Genomic DNA, 22389 nt, shown 5'->3' with positions numbered 1-22389 from the left:
TGACATACCTGGCTTTCTTTAGATAACAAGCAATCTTTTATTGTTCCAACTTCCCGGTCTTTGTTGTAAAGCTCCTATATATCCTAGTTCCTCCCCAACCTCTTCTGAGCAGTCCCTCAGAGAGATCTGAGAGGCTGTCATCCCAGGTCAAGTCCTCCTGCCAAATAAATCATAACTCTTAACTTTTAGGCTGCACATGTATTTCAGTCAACAGTTTTGGAAACCATGAAAGGACCCAGAGCAGACTTCTCTCCAGCTGAACTCTCCGAGGAACTGGAGCCTTGGTACCAGCAGTGGCCCTTTGTGCCCGTCTGCCTCCTCGGGGAGTCCAGATGAATTTGAGTGAGTCTCTTCTGGTTCTAGGATCTCCCATATTGGTTGATGATCCTGAGTTTTATTTGGCAGTGTATCCAGGTACCTGGCCCTCCAGTTGAAAGATACTGGGGGAGAATTACCCACCCAGTGGAGACATGCTGGGTGGGGCCTGGTTGAAAGATAACAGGAAACACCCACCTTGAGGAGACGTCCAAAGTGGGGCTGGTGGAAACATACCAGGAAAATACTCACCCAGTGGAGACGTCCCGAGTTGGTCCAAGTTGAAAGACACTGGGTTCAGGACTGAGTGGTTAGGTAAGAGGCTGGTCTAATGTTTTCCTCAATTTGGTTACCTCTACTGAATTTTTCAGGATAAAAGTAAAACTCTTATGAGGAACCTTTCAACTCCAAAATTGGGACCCTCCTCCTGGCTGGTAACAGCTTTCTCCAGTGACAGAGAAACTTGCAGGATTGGTAGAGGCAAATACTTCATGCCATATAGTTGTCCCTGTGGGAAAACTTACTAGCAATTTTATTTTGAGAACCCGACCTTAGAATGGGGAATAGAACTTTCAAAAAAAGAAAAAAAAAAAAGAAAAGAAAAGAAAAGAAAAGAAATGACAGATTGCCAGCCTCCATCTATACCACAGCCAGGTTTATATACGTACAAATCTTACAACATTAATTGCAAAAAAAAAAAAAAAAAAAAAAACCTCACCCTGAAAGTAACTAACCAGGACTGTTAAAAACATTTTTAGGAATTCTGAACTTATAAAACAAAATCCCCTTTAGGGGTATCTTGGATGTTTTTTCCTATGTCCTTGAAATGAAAACGTTTTATCTTTCTCTGGGTATTTTATTTTTGTGTACGTATATATATATGTGTTTCATTTTTTTTTAAAGGAAACCTTGGAATCTGCCATACAAAAGGTAGAAATATTGTGTACATATGGTGGCCACGCAAATAAATTGGGATTCTCAACAATCCTTTGATTGTACCAATTTTCAGATATTTTGCCATCTTAACCTTTGTTTCATCAGCATGTACCACAAAGGCCTTTAGCTTTTGGAGAGTAAACTTTTGAATTTTATTTAGGCAACACACCCACTCTCATGTGGAAAATCCTCTTCATCTTATTGGTTTAAAAATATATATATATTTTATTTTATATAAATGAATATATATAAATTGATGGCCATATGTTGGATCCTTTAATTTGGAAAAACTTTTAAATTGGTGAAAGTTGAAAGAGCTCTCTTTATAAACATCTGTTTTATTGGTACCTATTAAAATCAAGTTTAAAGGTCGAAAAATATATCTAATGTTTAACCTAAGAACTTAGTTAAAAAAAAAAACTGGTTTCAAAAGCTACATTTGTGTTTTTCCTTTCCAATCAATGGTTTTAGACATGCTAATAAAAACTTAGAATAATTAATGTTAATTAGGTTGAATAACTGGAAAAAGGATTGTAAAGATGTAGGAAAAAAAAAGATAAGGGGCTTATCCCAAATGGATAAATATTTTTATATGGTTATTTTGAATGAGATAAATAAAATGGACATTTTTGCATTTACATACAAGGTTTTGATACTACACTACGTAAAGTTAAAAAAAAAAGAGCCAAAGATATCACCTACTACCCCCAACATTAAAGTTCAAACAAGTCCGTTTTATTTACCACAGTTTAAAATATATGTATTTATAGGGCTAAAATATATATATATATAAATATATATAGACTGAAATACTTGATCAATGATTGGGACAACAGACCAATTAATGAAATTAAAATTGAGAAGGGCCTAAGCTCTTTGGCTCAAACTTTGGGATCCCAGAGACTTTTCTATAAAATTAGATACAATGCACGGAAAAAAAAAAAGGCTTTTGGCACTCCTTCTAGAAATAAGAATTATTGATTAAACATAATAAATATAAAAATTAAAGGTATAAGATTTAATAAAATTGAGATAAAAGTTTGTAAAATTGGTATATTAAATGGGCTTTGTATAAACATCTTGCTTAATTATCTTTTGGGATAGATATGTTTCAATGGAAAAACGCTTCCTCTTCTTGGTATTACAAGGCTGGGCACGTATCTGTCCCTCAGAAAATATTAATTGAACACAGTAAAGGAAACCAATAGAGTTACATGAGCTGTCCAATATAACGTAAAACTAAAAACTAATATTCAGTAGCTAATAAAAAATATAATAAGAGGTTTACCCTGGGTTTAACTTATAACTCAAGGAAAAGAGACCTTACTAAATGCCTTATGCAAGCTTTCAAAGGCAAGATAAAGTAAACCTTAAAGTTTTAAACATGGAATTCTTTGTTTACAGCTCTTCTCACTGATACAAAGAAGCAAATTAAGGAGATACAATTGGGCCTGCGTGACAGAGAAGTTCTCTGGGGAACTGGAAGCGTGTGTCTTTGTCTTGCAGATCAGAAATGTAAATACAGCAAACAGTGACCTAGGACTGAGCCTAATTAGCTCAAGGAGATAAAACTCAGGGCCAAAGAAATTTGTGGCATTTTAGAACTCAGAACCCTGATGGGTCCTTAAGACTTTGTCAAGAAATCTTAAATGTCTGTTTCATAAATAGTAAGCCTTAGTGATTTGAGCAAGCAAATTCAGTTTACTCCAACTATTATTATACTTATCTCATAAGTAAGTTTTAAAGTGAAGCTATGAAATCTCTAGCTTTTGTCTGTTTATAAGCCTGCATACACATTGTAGATGTGAGATAATTCTACAGCTGAAAAAATAAAAATCAAAGTCAAAGAGCTCTGCTTAATTGACGTAAAAAATAAGAGCTTACAAATTAAGTAGTTTTAAAATAAAAACTGACCAAATTGACCTTCAGCTTCACGTGAACTGGAAAATATTCAATATTAAGATAATATTTGATATTGTTTAGTTTAAGTATGTTCTAATTAATATAGACATCTTTAAAGTCACCAATATTAAGTATAGTACTTTTACTGAACCTAGGTTTAATGAAAGTCAAATAAGATCCTGTTATATCTGGTGCAGATTTGTTAAAAAAATAATAGTAATGTGGTGTGGTAAAATTTAAATAAATTAAATGCAAATGAGATGAGAGCTTTGGGTAAATTTTTAAAATATATTTTTAAAATGTATGTTTAAGATAATCTCTAAATGTTTGATATCTTTAAATTCTAGAGTTGTGCTACATTAAGTTAAATGATAGGATTTTATTAAATAGCTATGCCATTTTCAGATAAAATAAGATTGAAATATGAATTATTTAACATTTAACTTCCTCTTACAGAGAAAATAAAGGTGTTTAGAAGTATTAATAAATGGTTGGTGCCACCTTGAAATAGTCTTTATTATTAAGGGAATGATCTCAGTATCCTAGGAAAGTAAGATAAATGTGTAAAGGAAGATATAAGAATGGAATTATATTTTGTTAATGAAAAATAGTGACTTTCTCCTGAAGCTGGTTACTTCTGAATGGAATAGAAAATAAGGAACAAACTAATATGAGTATAGAAAGCTGTGGAAGGCTTGTGGAAGAGGAACCCTGAAGAAAGGGATTTGTACGTGGTCGGAATTGGCTAAGTTTAGAATCAACTTGGGCAAAGTAAATGAATCTTAGACATAAACTGGTACAAGAGTAGATTTGGTTTACTCTCTGTTAAGAGGACAAAATTGTCTTGAAATGTTAATCCACCTTCAGTAACAAATTGTAAAGCTTCTTATACCACTTACCTGATCTGTTCTGCCTTTACCTTTGACGTATTTTCTTAATGAATAAGTACTACTTCACAGTGATCTATATGTTTACGTGACCAAGTGTTTTGAAATCTTTTAACAAACTCCCCAAATATCAATTTCTAATTAAAGTTCTTTTAATCTCCAGTTAAGTTTGGGATGCTACAGAGGGCCCCTGAAACATCCCAAAGAGAGATTTTAAACTAGTAAATTTATTTGGCATGTTAAATACATGGTATTGTCAAATGAATAATAAATCTTCTAAGGTTATATTGTATGAGAAAACATTATTAATATAGATACTCTAGAAATTATATGGACTCACTAAAATCTGGCATATCTAAAATGTTACCAGTCATATTTCTGGTTATAGTGACCAGGTTTCTTCATCGATTATAGTGTAACGGTGTCTAAACATGCTTTTAAATTTTTGTCATTTATAGACAGTTAATTGCTTTCTTCTGATGATTTTGCAAAATGCTTTCTCTTCAAGGAGATTTACTGGTTTCTAATAAATTTCAAACTATAACACTGAACTAAACTCGGTAAGAAATTTTAAATGTCTAATGAAAACTGATTAAAAATTAGTTACATGGGACTGAGTAAACTGGTGAATATGGTTATAATTTTTGATTTTGTCTGAAATACTACTGGCTTTTAACCTGTTTCCCTGACATAAAGAAACTCTTCTCCTTAACTAGTTATGATTCACAGAAATTTGATAAATTATACCTATGTAAGCAGACTTGGAACAGTTATCTTTTCTCTCTATCTGATCCCTCAAGAGACTAAAATCTCTTAGGTCCCCAGTGGCTCTATCAGACAAATGAGGAAGATCATCTCCTAACAGATATAGGAATCTCAAGGTATTTTAAGGATTTTAAAGAGAAAAGAATTTACCTAAATGTGTAAGGCAGAAAACCATGACAAGACCTTGATGTGGCTTTCCTGGCCTTAGAAAACCTTATTAACATTCTACCCTGAGACTCTTTATTAAAAGTTCCAACACAGCCAATTTAAAAAAGCCTATATGATCAAATAATCAGACTTAACTTGTAAACAAATTAATCTTGATTTGACTATATTTGAGAAAAATGAGGGTAACTTTAGAGAGAAAAAAGATTATATTTTAGTGGATATTAAATTCTAGTTTTGTTAATTGAGGTCTATATTTACTAAGACATTTCCCAGATCATTCCTTGCTGTTATGTCACATTGCTGTAAAGGTTAATTGAATTATGAAAAGAATACTCTAGGTTTGTTTCTGAAGTTCAGTAATCTATCCTTGGGTAAAGTTCCAATGCCCCATGACCTGCAGCCAGGGGATTATACATACTGGAACAGGCATGACTTAAAGAACTGTCTCCAACCTGAATGGAAGGATCCTTTATCAGGTACTCTTAACTAGACCGTACATACCAAAGCTGAAGGAAATGGACTTTTGGATTCATTTCCTATCAGAAACATCCCCTGCAGTGCACTGGCCTATAGAGCACTGCTCACCTTAAAACAATGCCCAAATGAAGAAAAATCTACCCAGGCCAGGATGAGAAGACGACGACATCTGAGGTAAGACAGCTGACCCAAGACACCGAACCAGGCCTGTATGCCAATTACTTTGATAATTTCTCCTACCTTTGATTATGAACTACTCCAACTGTTAAGTTTATGGTAAATTACCTATGTCTAGTACTTCTGTGTTACCTTGGTGGGTTTCCCTACTCCAAGGCTCTAACTAGATAGCCCTCAGAAACGTTATTCTAAAAAGGAAATTATAGTTCTGTTTAGGCCACTGTTGATCTTACAAGGTGGGAGACCTCACCTGGCTAATTAATACCTGCTCTGACCCTGACCATAAATATGAAATTTCTCATAAGATCACTCAAACTCAATCGGAAACACAAGCAAAATTTTAACCCAAAAATATAACTTCTCGACTATTAAATTCTTATTCGTGACTTTATTAACTTACTAGCTTTATTACTTATATCCTGTCTATATAATAAAATTGTTGTCTGTTACATTTCCCAATGTGTAACTAGGCCTACAAGATTGATGATGGCTAAACATCTTGAAGAAATAGATAAAATTTATAACCCTGTATAAAATAATTGTAATAGTGTGATTCTAGGTATGGGAATGAGCAACGAAGGGTAAACATTTCCTGCATCATAATAGACTAGTAAGACAGGCGATCCAGAGAAATTTTAGTATCAACAGGTCCTGATAAAAAACCTAACACCTTGAATGGCAGCTCAGAATATTCTTCAACTTAACTAGGAATGAGCCATCCTAGCACCATGGGACAAAATTGGTCATGAAATGTCTCTCAAAATATTGGTCGAATTTAGGACCAAGGGGGAGCACTGTGAATGAAAATACTACAATGTGAATGAAAATACTGCATCCATGTCAGTAAACAAAGAATGCTGAAACCAAGTCATCAGCAGCTGCTGCCACTCCCCAGCGAGTACAAGCCTGCAGCCTAGCCTCTCAGCCACTCACAGTGGTGCCCTCTGAGCGGACTCACAGTAAGAAACAACAGGATACTGGCCCTAGATAGCCAGGTGCTCGTTAAAGAATTGAATTCAATGACCAAAATGTTCGCATCCTCCCATACATAGAAAAACACTAAATTCTTGAACTTGAGATACCTGGCTTTCTTAGATAACAATCTTTTATTGTTCCAACTACCTGGTCTTTGTTGTAAAGCTCCTATATATCCCAGCTCCTTCCCTACCTCTTGGGAGCAGTCCCTCAGAGTGATCTGAAGGCTGTCATCCCGGCTCGAGTCCTCCCTCCAAATAATACATAACTCTTAACTTTAAGGCTGAATGTTTCTTTCAATCAAGTCCCAGAATAGACACAACTCATCAATTATGTAATGGAACACACTGGATCAGGAACCAAAAGCGTGTTCTAGTCCCGAAAACCACGGGTTCCTCTTTCTTCCTGTCATTATACAATCCCACCAGAACTCATTACTTTGCTGTCTGCTCAGACCAAACTTAGAGAAGAGTCAACTCAACAGAGTGTCTTGCTATGGAGAACCCCCTGCAGAAGCAAGGCGGTCAGCCTGCCCTCCCGCACGCTCTGCTGACCCCTACTGTCATCCGTGGAGACCAGGCCAACTTAGCTGTTCCCAAGACCTGCAAAGTCCCACACATTAAATAAAAGCATTTTATTTTATACCATATGTTATGTATATACCCATCTCTGAAAACAGCTTTGCCAGAAGCTCAAATCTTCAACATGGATCTGCAAAGTTAAATCCAGTCCCCAAGGGAAAACAAGTTTTATGAGGATACTAAGGCCTCCAAAGTTCTCTCCACTAACTTCAACCAAACTGCCTGAAGGTCTGCAAATGCAGGCGGCTACAAGTCTGCTTTTAAAGCAACCTCTTCCTGCCCTCAGGCTCTACAATGTCCCTCTGCGCCCTCCCATCTCAGGGTAAGAGCAGCCGCTGCAGAAACTTGCAGGGTAGCACTGACAGGACAGGACACAGAGGATCAGAGCTAAACTAAGCCTTCTGATGACACGAGCCTGTCACTCTGTCACTTTACACATCAAGATATATGTAGAGAGAGGTGGAGTGATATTGCTCAAAGTCACACAGCTAATAAGTGGCAAAGTCTATAACTCTGCTCCTCCCTCCGGCGTGATGCCCCAGCTGGGATGGCCACAGGGTTCTCTCGTGCCTGCCTGACCAGTCCTTTCTTGTCACTCATAACCCACCACAGGGTCGGACCATTGCCTGACTTTTCAGCATCTTTTCCCTCCAGTCTCTCAGGAACAAGGCTGCTCAGGCCACTGTATGACTTCCGGGTTCCCAAACCCTCCGTGCTCAGGCTGGTCTTGCCTGTGTTTCCGGCCCCGTGCTCAGAGGCACTTTCTCCCCTGCAGGAGGATGTTTCCACTCTCCACAGGGACACCCCCTCAGAGGAGCCCTCTTCTCGCCCTCAGAATGGCAGGTGTCCCAGGCTACATCATGAGCTGCCCCATTAGGACTGCGGGTGCCCAGGTCTGCTAATCAGACCAGCAGCCTCAGAGCCAGGGATTATGCCCGGGTCACCCTGCAAACCTACTGCCCTCCTCACAGCCCCCAGTCAGCAGGTCACCTGGAAGTCACAGCAAGTGCCCCACCCAATCCTGAAGTCTCTTCATTTGCCAGCACCGCTGATGACTGGTCTCCAACCTTTGGTCAGTTTCGCACAAAACAGCAGCTTCCACTGTGAAGAGGGGGTTTTCGCTCCTCTGCCCCATCCTTACTGGAAATGTCAAGGGAAACCAAAAGGCCTCTTCTCAACACTTTTCTGATGACATCCTCCCACCCACAATACTCACATGCTCAAGAGAATTGGGTCCACGTGATTTTGTTTCCCTTACGCTAAGTGGCTCAAAACACTGCGGGATTCTTTCACTTTTGAGGGTATTTGTACAAAGTTTATAGGCTTTAATCTGTTTTTTTGTCTCTCTTCAGTATCTCTAGCATTTGCCACTTCTTAATCCCTTCAGCAGCCTCCCTCCCAAAATCTAGTCTAGGAAATCAGCTGTGATGAGGGGCCCGGGGGCAGTCACAGAAGATGTAACTAAGGCACAGAGAGACTACAAAATTTGCCCAAGGTGATCAGCCTCAACCCACAACATTGTGTGCCCCGTCCCTTTTTTTAAATCTTATGCTAAACAAGCTTTTGTAGATTATGCTTATAAAGAGATGAGGTATCAAAATACATACAAGGACACACATCAACTCTAAGATGTTGATTAACTCCACTATTTTGTTTCTATTTGTTTAATTTCTATTAAAAATTTAAGAACCTCTGCACTCAATATAACAAAATGTTATTGGGTTTTAAATCCAGAATTTAGAGGTTTTGTGTGTCATTACTCATTCTTATTTGTATGTTCACAAGACAAAATGATTTGAAAAACTCTCTCCCCTTCCTCTACTCACTACTGGCTCTCACCTGAGTTCCCAGACCACACATCGAGCAGCCTTTCACTTTACCCACAACTGAACTCATCAGTTTTCCCCCCGAAATTCCTCTGCAAGTTTCCCTCCTAAAAGCACAGCAGGACCATCATTTACCTGATTAATCCACCCAGAAAGCTGGGCCTTACTCCATCCTACCTTCACAGACAGCATTCATCCTTTCTTTTTACCATCTAAACATGTCTTCAATCTGTTCGCTTTTACCCACTGACCATCTCACCGCTCAAGTGGAAGCCACCAACACTGCACTCCTGGACTCACGAGTCTCCCAAGTGGCCCCACAACCGCTCTCCCCTACTTGAGTCAAATGGGATTCTGTCAGTCCCGCGCTTATAGGACTCTTTTCAATCCCACTGTTCTTAGAAGAAACTCCCAGTTCTTCACCTGATGAAGGTCTTTGCCATGAAACTGTCAGCTCAGGGAGGGCAGGACACGCCCTCTCTCCTCGGCCCCGCCCTCTGGCAGAGCATCAGCATGGAAGGACCTGCTGAGCTACACCAGCCTGTATTCTAAACCTGGTCTTGTGTTCTTAGCAAACTGCTTCACTTATCCATATAAATCCAAGGTAGATTAGAAAGATCTTAGATGTTGAGCTAGAGTATTGATTTGGGGATTTTGCACTAGCAACCTGCAAGTACATGTTCTAATGATTCTCTCTTCTAAAAACCACACTCAGATTTAAGTAGTACTTGTGGAATGTCTTCAGAGTAAAAGGGACTGTACTTTTACAGACTTTATGTTTTATAACATGAACAAACCAGACAGGGTCACAAATGGAACTGCCTCACAAGTGACAGAAGACAGGTGAGAGGCATATAGCAACAGGTCACATAGATGGTAAGAGAAAAGTTGATTCTCCAACCCCCCCAAATTTCCTCAAAAAACCAAAAACTCTGAATTTTGAAAGTAAAATACTATCATATAAAGAAATAAGATAAATAGTCCTCTTCATCAGGGTTTCAAGATCTGACTCCAGAATTTTTAGCAGGCTATACTGAATCCTAGCACAGAAAAATCAGATGGAATAGTGGTAAGTTTCAGAAAAACTGCAGTAATTCCTCCAATTGTAAGTGGACATGCACTCACCTATCGAAGGTGAATGTAAACCGCATTCTGGAGAAATTCGGAAGCTCCCAGGCTCCGCTTCTGGATGGCAAAGACACGGACAGCTTTGAAGCATGCTTCTAACTGAGTCACCGGCATTCTTACACTGCAGGGGGAAACGGATGCTCTCAGTTATGAGCAGAGATGTTCCTGTCGTGTCTCACAGCCCGTGCCTGGGGACTCAGTGCCCTGCAGCAGCCCGGCCCAAGGTGAGGACATGCAGCATGGCCCACCCAAGCAGGAGGTGCACTGTGCTTGAGAAAGCCCATCCCTGATGGGGTCAAGAGGGGCTGGTGGGGTTGTGTGAACCTATAAATGCTCACAGACATACACCTGCCTACATTCAAGTGATACAATTAAGAGTAGCAGGCTGTTTAACAAAATTTCAATTGTCAGTGGAAATTTTACCATTCCTTTCCACTTGTCCCCTGCACTCTGAAACAGGCTTAGGCTCTCTCATACCTGCAGCTCTGATGCAATAGTTGTAAAGTCATTTTACTTTGCTGCAGGTGTCCTCGCTCCCCGTTTCGCTGTGAATGTCCTCCCTAACACACTCAGATGTCTTCCTGGATCTCTCCCTGAGTTCCTTGCTCCTGTTCCTCAGATCCTAAGATAAAGGACAACTGAAGACACATGACCAGAAAAGGCACTGTGGACTTGAACAAAGTCCTCTGTGACCCCCTATGTGAGTACTGCCCACCCCTTAATTTTGTTCTCAAGGTTCTGCCTAGGGTGACGCCCAGACAGCAGAGAGTCCTGGGTCATTAAAGGCTGTGTGTCTTGGGCGCGGGGACAGGTGCAGGAGCTGGTTCTGGAACCGGGCCCATCCCCACCCCTGCTTCTCTCTCTCCGGAGGCCTCGCTGCCAAGCCCCCAGGCTCCATGATCTTCTGTCCTTCTCTTCTACTCTACTCCAAGCCCCTTTCCTCTTCCTTTATTCCCTAATTTTCCCCAGCTGGAGTGATTTTTCAATCACAGAATCTGAAAAAATTTCCTGCACCTGAAAAAGAGGTCTCCAGAGGTCAATGCCCATATGCTGGTTCCTGAAGATAGCCCCTGGTTAGGGGGACTCTCACCAAGGGTCACGGGGCAGCAGGCATGTTGCAGGGTCGACCACCCCCAACAAGAATTTGCTGTGACCCCAAGGCACGCACAGCATCCCTGTTCACAAAAATGTATTTGGACCACTTATCCGTTATTAAGAAGCAAAAATAAAAAAAAAATTGCCCATGTTTCTTAATAAAATTATTTATGAGGTGGAAAAAGAAATTGTAATAGAAAAGAACAAATTTGACTCCATATTAGATGTGTTCCTTTGGCTTTAAACCTCTGCCCTGTTTTCTAGGTTCAGACTTGTTAGCTCTGGAGCTTTTGTAAAAGAAAGTTGCCTTTAGCCTGAAATATCCAGGAGAGACTATTCTCCGGGCTCTGATCTTTAAGGATGTTAGCTCTTCTGCACTTATATATAGATGGCAAGTAGTAAAACAGAATAAACTTTGTTTATTTTTGGAGGTTTTACAGGGGCACCATGATTTGACCCACATGGACAGCTGCAAGAACAAAGGATTCCAAGGAAATCAATTCGTACAGCAAGAAGTTTGCAACAACCAACAACACCCCCGCCCCTTTTTAGTAAAAAAGGAGACTGAATTCTGACTTGGGGAAGAGGGTTCTCCAGGATATCAGTATGCCATTTTCTGGGTCTGCCAGCTTTTCAAATAAAGTCAGTATTCCTTGCTCTAACACCTCATCTCCCGATTTACTGGCCTGTCATTCAGGAAGCAGAACTAGTTTTGACGTGGTAACTAAATGACTTCATTGGAGGTAGTATGTCTCCACTGTTTCCTCATTTCCAATATGTCACAACCTATCAATTTTATATGCTGTTTAACAACACAACCAAAAAACCTTTGTTAGGGAATTGATTCTACGGAAAGAAAGTTATTTCTACTCCTTCAAACCTTTTTTTTTCTTTTCTATTTTATTTTGTTTTGCTTATTGAAAAGAAAATAAAAGTGAAATCATTTTATTTCACGTATTTTTGTTACAACTACATATTTTAAATTCTACAGAAAGATTTAAATTGCATTATAAATTTGTTCATATATTAATATAAAGATATATACACAATCAATGCGGATTAGGAAAGGAATGGATATTTACTAAAAATCCACTGCACATCCAGTCTTTTACAAGCATATCCTGGAATATAATAAGCTCTAGAATCCAGGGGTCCCCCACCCCCTTTCTCCCTGCCGAGTGCCTTAGTAATCAACAACCAAGGCACCATCATAGAGCCACGCGATATATATTTTAGGTATAAATGAGGAAATTAACTCATTCAACTCTAAATCAAAAACCTTAAAATAAATACTGAACTTATTTACAAACAAAGAAAATTGAACACAATTAAGTACAGTTTCTTCCCCAAGGTCACTAAGCTAATAACTGGTAAAGGCAAGATTTGAGCTCATCTGCCTGATTCTAAACACTAAGGTGGAAAACACATTTGATTGTGGAGGGTCCAGCAGCAAAGCCTATCACCCTATCTTTATTCAGATCTAGCCTTAGACAGCCTGAGACAGCACCCCATTCCTATGGAACTCGAGGATAACACAAAGGATTTTATATCCAGTAGTTTCTTAGGTCTCATTTATATAAAGTGTCAGCAGGTCAGCAGAAAAAACTCTGGGAAATATGAGTGGGTCCAGAGCTTTTTGCTGATTAGTAACTTTATTTATCAGAACAGCGTGACCTTCCCATGAGAGGCCACATGGACCTTAACTAAAGGCAGGTGAGCAATGAAAACTAGCAAGACCCTGGAACTCAAGCAAGAAGGATCACTGCCATCCCCCACCAAGTTGCCTCTTCACCCTCGTGGGCACGATGGCAGAAGATCCAGGTTCTTGTCCAAGTTACACTATCATGGATTCTCACCCATAAACAGATACGACTCTATGCTGTCTTAAGTCCTTCCCAACTCAAATATGATGACACCAATATCTGAGCAGAATGTCTATGTCTCCACTTCCTCTCTTCTGTTAGGAGAATAATTCTATGGCCACAAAGCAGAAATCCAACTAAAAACACCATGCATGAAGCCAGGTGAAAGTCTGCGTAAGACACTTTGCTCTCACGGACAGTGAATGAAAACTCAGAATAAGTGGTTCTTCTTCCTCTGTAAGTGGGAGGTAGCCTGATTGTGTGTGTGTGTGTGTGTGTGTGTGTGCGCGCGCGTGTGTGCGTAAATCAAATACAATGAATTCTGGGATGTGTACAGATTTTTTTATGTTACTGTCATTTCATGAGGATGAGACAACCTTTAAAGTAATTTGAATCTAGTGTTCTGAGACATTCTCAGGTTCTTTTGGTGGAGGAGGGGAAAGGGGAAATGAAAGGAGGAAAGAAGTAAATGAAGCAAAGGAGTAAGAATACTGCTAGCGAAAGGCAAGACATTAATTTTGTTCCTACTTGCATCACACACAAATTAGGGACTGGCTTTCCCCAGGTGTCTTGTCGAACACTGAGTTGCAGAAGAGGCAACAGCCCATTTCTCACTGAACTTGTGACAGTACGTGGCATCTTATAGACACAAATCATTTACCCTGATCAAACACTCTAGCAGCAGGCCGTAATTCTCCTATTTTGAGACACAAGAAAACAGGAGTTCAAAGCGGATATATAACTTGACAAAAGTCAGAGGACCATTAAACAAGAGAGGATGAATTCAAACTCAGATCTGAATGCAGAGTCTGCTCTTCTCACTCCCAGGACTGGAAAATCCTTAACACACAGGCTCCCCAGCTCCCCTGCAGTGTTCCTGGCGCCAAGCATTTCCCATGTTAATGGTCGCCAGTTCTCACAGTCACAGCGCTCTGTGCAGCCAATGGCCTCCATCGGACCTTGATCATCTACCTGTCACGCCCAACAGGCTTCTCCACAAAGGCAGGAATGCTGGCTTTCAAGTGCATAAAAAGCCATCCCTGGTCTAACCTGGGCTCTTCGGAGGCCTCTCCAGCCTAAAGGCAGCCATGAAAATGCTCACAGTTTGTACATGAGCCACACTACCTCTCTCCATCAGTCTCCCCAAATATACTACTTAGCTACGACCACTTTGATAATCTTGGAAACAAATTTTGAAAAACAGAAAAGAAAGGATTCTGGAACAAGTATTTAATACTTACAATTTTAAATGACAAGTTACAAAGTGAGTATTGACAATCCGAATCTGCCTTCCTAGGTGTCAGTTTGAAGAGTTAAAAAATATAATTGCAAAAAATTCTCACTTACAAAATTAAGTAAAACATAAACAATAATCTGGGCTAAACTCAAAAATAATGCCCATGTTGTACATGGAGAAAAATACAGGACTATACTGAGGGGTAAAGTAAGAGATGTGAATGTAGAGACATCAACATATTGCATGGAGGAAAGCAGCTTTGTAAAATGAATGCTCTGTTAAAGATAATTCAAAACTTACTAAAAAATCCTATGAAAACCCTTATCTGTTTTTATTCTTTAACTTGAACAAAGTATTTTAGAATTCTTCAGGAATAATAAAGTCATAATACTAGCCAAGAAAAATTGGGATGGAAGAAAAGAATCAAAAAAAAAATCACACTGTCAGATATTAAATAAATTTTTACAATATGTAAGTTATGGTGCTGGAGTAATAAAGTAAGATTGACAGAAATAAACCATGAGCTCAAAAAGAGACTTTAGTGTACATAAGTATTTTGTGCATGTGGGATTTCAAATCAAAGAGCAAAGTATGAATTCAATAATTGTCCTGGGAAAATCAGAGAATCACCTGGAAAGAACAAATTCTATTCCTGTCATAATGACCACAAGAAAAATTACAGATAGTGATGTAAATATTAAAAAGTACTAATAACAGCAAATACAACTCTTTGCTCATATTAATTCAACTTCTCCTCACTATAACAAGTACTATTATCATCTCCATCTTAGAGATTAAAAAACCTACAGAAGAGATTTGTACCATTATAAGAAAGTATTTCTAAAATAATACCAAAAATAAAACCCAAAAAGAAGACATTTACTATCTTAAGTATATTTTGGGCCACAACAAAAGTAAACCTACTGAATAAAATGAAAGGCAAGAAATGACAAGTAAAAACTGCGTGATACATATTGATGAAGTCAAGGGGTTAATGTTCATAACATACAAAGAGCTGTCACAAAGCAACAAGAAGCTCCCTCACTTAACTGTGTGCGAAGGACAAAAGGGATCATTCACTTTTTAAAAGTCAGATGGCTAATAAGTGAAAAATGCTGAATACCTCATTGGTCATCAAATGCAAACTAAAACAATGAAAAAGCACTTTTGCTCATCATATTGGCAAATATTTTTAAAAGTTGTTCTAGCTAGTGTCCATCTGTGAGAGAACAAACTGTGAGCAACGTGTTTGGAGGACGACATGTCAATGGATATGTAAACTCTGAAAAACGTGTGTACACACAGACTGAACTCCCCTTCTAGGAATCGTTTCGTTTAGAAAAAAATCAGTTCAAAAAGATGTACTCATCAGGATATTTTCACAGCACTGTTTACAATGGTGGGATGAAAAGCTGAAGTGAAATCAAATCCTGCTATAGAGAAATGGTTACATAAGTAATTCTACATCTTTTCATTCCCCACTGGAGATGGAATTTCTAGAGTCACTTGAAAAGAGCCTGTGATGAATGTAAATGTCACATCCAGGGACTAAATTTCCAGAAGCCTTAACTAAAGGAATACTCATACGAGATCACAGGAATATTTACAGAAGAAGGATGCCAGTCAAACATCTTTTCTGACAGTGGAAAATGGAGAAAACTTAAGTGTCCACCATCAATACAATGAAGCGGTAAATCACGGCGAGCTGTGGGCTCTGATGGGGCCGGCGTTTCGGCATGGTTCAGGGCCTTGTCCACAGCACTCTCCCACCAAAGGTGTCCTTGCACAAGAGAACACACCTGCACATCAGGGGACCCCTCCACTCTATCTGAAAGGACCGGGTGAGTATGGAGTGGGAGGACGTCTATGTTATACCCCTGAGTGAATAAAGCGAGCTGCATAAAACATGTATTATGGCCTTATTTTTCAATAAAGCATATATACACACACATATACATAGATTTCTCAGATTCGTGTATGTATCTATGTATGTATGTGTATATACATAGGCATAAATGTCATGAAATATATACACCACATTGTCAACAGTTTTGCCCTCAGGAAAAAAGGGGAAGGGATATAGGGGCCTTTCAGTACCACCACAGTTCTCTTTTCAGTATTTCAGTTAAATATACTTGGAATTTAAAAGTTTATTTAAGTCCGAAGTAAAATGGACAATGCCTCCACAAGACAGAATGCTATACTGGTCATTAAAAATCATGCCAGGGGAATTAGAATATTGTAGAAAAACATATAAAAAGCCAAATGGAAAATGGAGGTCTCCACACAGTAAACAGGCACAGAGTGCTCACTGGTTTTTATGAGAGAGTTGATACACACTGATGAAAAGAACAGAAAATAGATGTTAAAGTGTTAATTATTATCTCTGAGTAGTGGGATAAGGATAGCCTCTTTTGCCCCTTTTTTCAGACTTATTATATTAAATACACATTATTTTTCATCTGAAAAAAGCATTTTAAGATGTGTAGTACCACACATTGGAGAAAATACACGAGTACATACAGAAACAAGTAACTAGGAGACACCGCAGCAGAGTCATGTAATGTAGAACGGGCGATCCTGATTAACACCGCACAGTTACATAAGGACCCACTAAGTGAGAGCACCTGCTGTAACAGGGCGTGGCCCCCTTCTATTTGTCAGTTGTGTCTTCAGGGCTGAGGCAGTTCTGAGCACGGCCAGTGTCAGTGCTGGTGTCTGGATGGATGTCACTGGAGGTGAGGGCACCTGCAAGCCGAGAGGAAGAACAGAAATCATCCTCTGCTTTTTCTGTCTTGTTTCTTTGTTACTTTAAAAGAGAGGCATAAATAAGGTAAACTGAATCTTCCCTACTGAAATTTCAGTAATGAAACCGTTCTTAAAATCTTCACAGCTTATATTCTGCTTATAACTGTCTTTTCAAAAAATTATCATATTTATTAAATGTTAATTAACTCAATTAACTCCCTGTTGAAACCTTCTATTAAAGAACATGAAATGCCGTATGTAAAAGCACCACGCCTGCAGTGACTACCTTAGATGCCTTGACGGCAGTGCAGTCAGCACTCACCATCCCGTGGCCCTGAGCTCCTGATGCTGCTAAGAGAGCACACTGCCGCCTCAGATGGAGAGAAACTGTGAAAACATTCTCTGAAATCTACAGCACTGACAAAACATAACTGACAAATCCCAGGCTCCTTTGAGGCTGTCATTTTCTGTTTCTGTCCAAACACCGTCAATGAGCAGGACCACCCCATTCCTGAGCCATGGGACTCATGTAGGAAGGAGTTTTGGAGAAATTTCCAGGTATAGAATGTAACCAACAATATGTAGAACTCTGACAATATAAAAGATGAAATACTCTGATTTTGGAAGACACTCAAAATATCCTCCTAAGCCTTAGTAGCTGGAAAGGCTGGGCTTCTTCACATCCACTTATTTATTTCACAGCCAGTGAGCATCTCCCACAAACCCTATTTCCCTGTGTCTGCTGGGAGCCTCAGGCACACTCTTGTTGTCGATCTGATAAGTCACAGGGCAGAGGCGTGTGTCTCACGCCTGCAAACATCACACAAGCTCGCTTCCTAGCCTCACTGTCTGAACTTGGCCCCATTTTCTCACCTGTTTATTTGGTATCTAGTTCTTCTGTAAGCTGCCTGAAGTGCTTCTTGGAACATGTCAGAAGAATGAGTGGGTAGATAAATGGACAGATGGACAGGTGAGAGATGGGCAGACAGAGAGAGAGACTGCAAGAAAAGGGGAACAAAGAAAATTTCCTATGCAAAACCCTCTTCTAGTCAGGGAAGAAAACCACCACGGAGAAGTGTGAAGAGGCAGGTGGCTTAGGGCTGTTTCCTGGATTCCATGAAAAGTCACACCAAGAGATGAGAGAGTAGAACTGTAAATAATAAAAGAAAAAAAGCACGCATGCTTGAAAAAATATATCTACAATATGTACTTTCCAAAGAATAGATTCAAATCAGAAGAGCCCAATAACACAATCATTGGGTATTTACCGAAGTGAGAATCCCATCTCCAAACCACAAGTCTTCCCTTTGGAGCACTGAGAGTCTACACGGTGCGGCCATAACGCCGTCTCCGCAAATCCATTCTATCCTGCACTTACGAGGAACGAGAAGCTGTGCTTGGTCTGCCCATGCACGTCATTTACACCCCACAGCACCTCTATGGGGGTGGGACGCCTAGCGAGTCCGTCTTTGCAGGACAGGAAACAAGTCCGGGAGAGGCTAAGCTGACCTAACATTTCTCCATCTCACAGGACTGGTCACTCCAGAGCAGGACTCGAACTCGGACCCACATTTGTAAGCACGGTACTAACGTGCTCTGTGTGCTTTTTGTGTGTATAATACATTTTTTTCTGGCATGAAAGTATATTTAATAAATGTTCGGTTGTCTTGTCTATCTCATTAGCTCACAATCAATCTTTATACTGTTGAATTGTACTCTTTTCCCCTGGAGAAAGGAACGGAAAGAGCAGGGGTCAGAATGAGGTGGGGCTCCATTCTTTATCTGGTACCTCATCTCATCCAAGTCCCCAACAAGGGAGAAGGAGCAAATGTTGTCTTCAAATTTTAAAGAGAGTACTCCACTGATGGTGACTTACTCAACTCCAAAACCAAGGCTGGGGGCAGGGACATGCAGCAACCAGAGCAGTATCACCTGTAGGAAGGCAGAAAAAGCTCATGGGAGGGCTCAGGGGGTAAGCCTGATTTAATTTCAATCGATAAAAGAATAACACACTCTAAAAATACTAGCATGCAATGGATTTGCTCTTTCTTGTCATTTAGCAAGTTTCCAAAGGGCACATGTAAGATTATCGTGAACCAGTGAAAAGAAGAGTCTACAGACAGGGAAAATCAATGCCACAGGCAGGCTGAAAACCAGGCTGGAGGAAAGGAAGGGAAAGGGCTTCATTATGAATAGGGGAAAGGCTGGGAAAAATACATCATTACAAGGACTCTCAAGCATCATTCAACAATCATATTATCATTCATTCAAAAGAGAGTTACTGAGGTCCTATTTTGTGCAAGATTTTACACAGGGCAAAGCAAGAGTGCAGCGTCCATGGTGGCAGCAAGTGGCGGGGCTCAAATACACTTCTGATCCCGGAACTGGCACACTTGTCCTCAGTATAAAGGCAAAGAAAAAAAAGTAAAATAATTCTCTGTAAACTCAAAGCATTTTTGAAAAAAATTAAAGAAGACCTAAATTCCTGGACAGACACAGCACGCACATTCCTGGATCAGAAGACAGCGCTCTTGGAATGGCAGTGCTCCCCAGAGCGATCCATACATGCAACGTGGTTTTGATCACAATCCCAGCGGGTTCCACTGCAGAAACTGACTAGCTGCTGCTACAATTCATATGGGAATTCGAGGGTCTCAGTAACCAAAATGTGCTTGAAAAAGAACAACGTGAGAGGACTTGTAATTCTCAATTTCAAACCTTACAACTGTATCTCTAGGTGAGGCTAGAGGCCATTTTTAAGTTATTATTGTGTTTATCCTTATTTTCTAAATTCTCTACAATGAATATAACTGTTACAATAAGAAAAATAAAAAGTAAGGTATCTTTTAAAACATGCACACAGATTCATTCATTGGGAAAGTAATATTTTAACTATAAAGAGGTAAACAAATATCTAGTGAAAAAGGACTACTTAAAACAAGAGTGCATTTATATTTTTCATAAATTGAAAACTGAAAAGTACAAACACATCAAGTTTCTAGGGAGACTGATGCAACATATTAATAGTTATTTTCAAAAATTCTAATTGAAGAATGAAAACTCAAGAAAGGGAAAATCGTGATTGACAGCCAACTGCAAACACATGGAGAGCAAAGTCCTAGAAATCACAGTTCCTTTAACTCTGCTACTACCTCAGTAGGAGAGGAAATTCCTCACTGAGGGAAGAGTGGAATCCCATGCATAAGACAGGATACACAGTACAAACTGCACTAGAATAGGGGGTGATTTTCTTAGAAGAATTCTAAGGCTACAACATTGCTGAAAAACTATAAAAACACTGACAGACAGATTAAAACACACAGTCATATATATTATACAGAAACATATGAAGTCTGCTCCCATGTTGCATAGAAATACATATATATATGTTCATTTATGGGCACTGATTACTTTATCCCAGGTAGAATATTTCAACTAAAACAAATAATCAATAATACACTACTCTTGTCAAATCTTGTTGATAAGTTACTCTGCTATGTAAACATAATGTGTGTAAGATAGATCTAAAATTAGTGAAAAAGATCTTTATATGCTTTCTTGAACTCTTCTCAAAATTCCAAGCTTAATTTTAAAATAGATCTGAGCAGTATTTCTATATGATCTTTTCCCTCGTGAAATGAACAACACAGTCTGTTGTCAAAATTCTGTCCTTACAATGATTCACGAGCACCGTATCCTAACAAAACTGCTGGACAACAAGGCACTATCCAGACACTGTGACTAAACAAATGAAACACAAGGATGACAGTGACCCTATTCTGGAGGGCTTATAATCTATTCCAACATAGGGGTTTTTATTTGATTGGTTTGATTTGTTAGAAAAATAAAATCACTCAAGTACTTTCTTCTTTGAGCATTCTGTAAGTAATGACTCTCTTTTTAGTGTCATGAGCAGGAAAGAGTTAAGCATGACTTGATTAGTTCAACTAGCAACAATCATCACTGGAAAGTGAGTAATAAAGAAGTAAACTGATAGCAATGCTTCTGCCTACATGAGACCTAAAATAAACCTACACTGATCTCTGCAAGGAAAATGAGGAGTTGAGGTCCCCAATGAGAAAACAAACTAACAAGAAATCAAAAAAGGAAAGACTTTTTCCATAACGATTCCAGGAAGGAGTGGAGCATGGTGGTGAAGAGCACAGATGCTTGGGACAAACATGAGTGTCTGAACTCCCTCAGCACTTGGTAGCTTTGACACTGATATGTCAGTGAAATTTTCTGCATCTCAGTCTCCTATCCATAGACTGGGGACAACAACAGAACCCGTCTCCTAGAACGGTCCTAAGAATTAAGTTATTTTATATATAAATGTTTAAATAAAATACCTCAGATTATAAATATTACCCCAAAACACAAGGAACAAAGGAAACAATGATAAATTTGAATTCATCAAAATGTAAATCTTTTCTTCAAAGGACACCATCCAGAAAGTGAAAAAGCAACAGGAGAAAATTTTTTCAAATCATTTATCTGATTAGGAATTTTTATCTTCAAATTAAAAAAAAAAAACTCCTATAACTCAACAATAAAAAGGGAACTCAATTAAAAAGTGAATAAAGGATCTGGAAATGTATTTTTCAAAGAAAATATACAAATGGCCAATAAGCACAATCAAACGATGTTCAATATTATTAGCTGTAATGGAAATCAAGTCAAAACCACTAGGAGAAACGGCTTCACACTCACTACAATAGGTTATAATAAAAAAAAGTGTAACAAGCTCTAATGAGGACACAGAGGAAGCGGAACTCGCAGCCCTTGCTGGTGAGGATGTAACGCTGTGTGGCCACTTTGGAAAACAGCCTGGCAGGTCCTCAGAGATTTGAACATTTGGTTTATGAATGACCCAGCCTTTCTGCTCTCTGGCACACAGTAAGAGAACTGAAAACCAATGTCCAACATAAAAACTCCTACAGGAATATTCACGGCGCCATTACTCATCACAGCCAAAAAGCAGAAACAACACAAATGACTATCACCTAATGAATGGTAACGTGGGGCCCAGCCATGCAGTGGATATTATTCAGCAATAGCAAAGCATAGAGTACTGACCCAGGCAACAAACATGGACAAAACATTTAAAAGATTACTCAGTGTTGAAAGAAGTCAGTCATAATAGACGTTTCCCTTTACATGAATGACTCTCGTTTTTACATGAAAGTCCAACACAGGCAAGTCCACAGCAGAGAGAACAATGGCCTGCCTGGGGCTGGGGCTGTGAGGAAGTGGGAAGATGGGAATAACTGCTTGTGCATATGGGGCTTCCTGTTGGGGGGGAAGAAAAGT

At 39.2% G+C, this 22389-nt stretch overlaps 1 pseudogene; it reads right to left on the bottom strand.

Annotated features, from left to right (window-relative positions):
• Positions 1–11654: 11654 nt before the first annotated feature.
• LOC116661731 overlaps positions 11655–22389 on the bottom strand; it is a 322303-nt pseudogene continuing 311568 nt past the window's right edge.

This window comes from Camelus ferus, chromosome 36 (assembly GCF_009834535.1).
Source record: "Camelus ferus isolate YT-003-E chromosome 36, BCGSAC_Cfer_1.0, whole genome shotgun sequence".
NCBI lineage: Eukaryota > Metazoa > Chordata > Mammalia > Artiodactyla > Camelidae > Camelus > Camelus ferus.
This window is presented reverse-complemented; position numbering and strand designations above follow the sequence as displayed.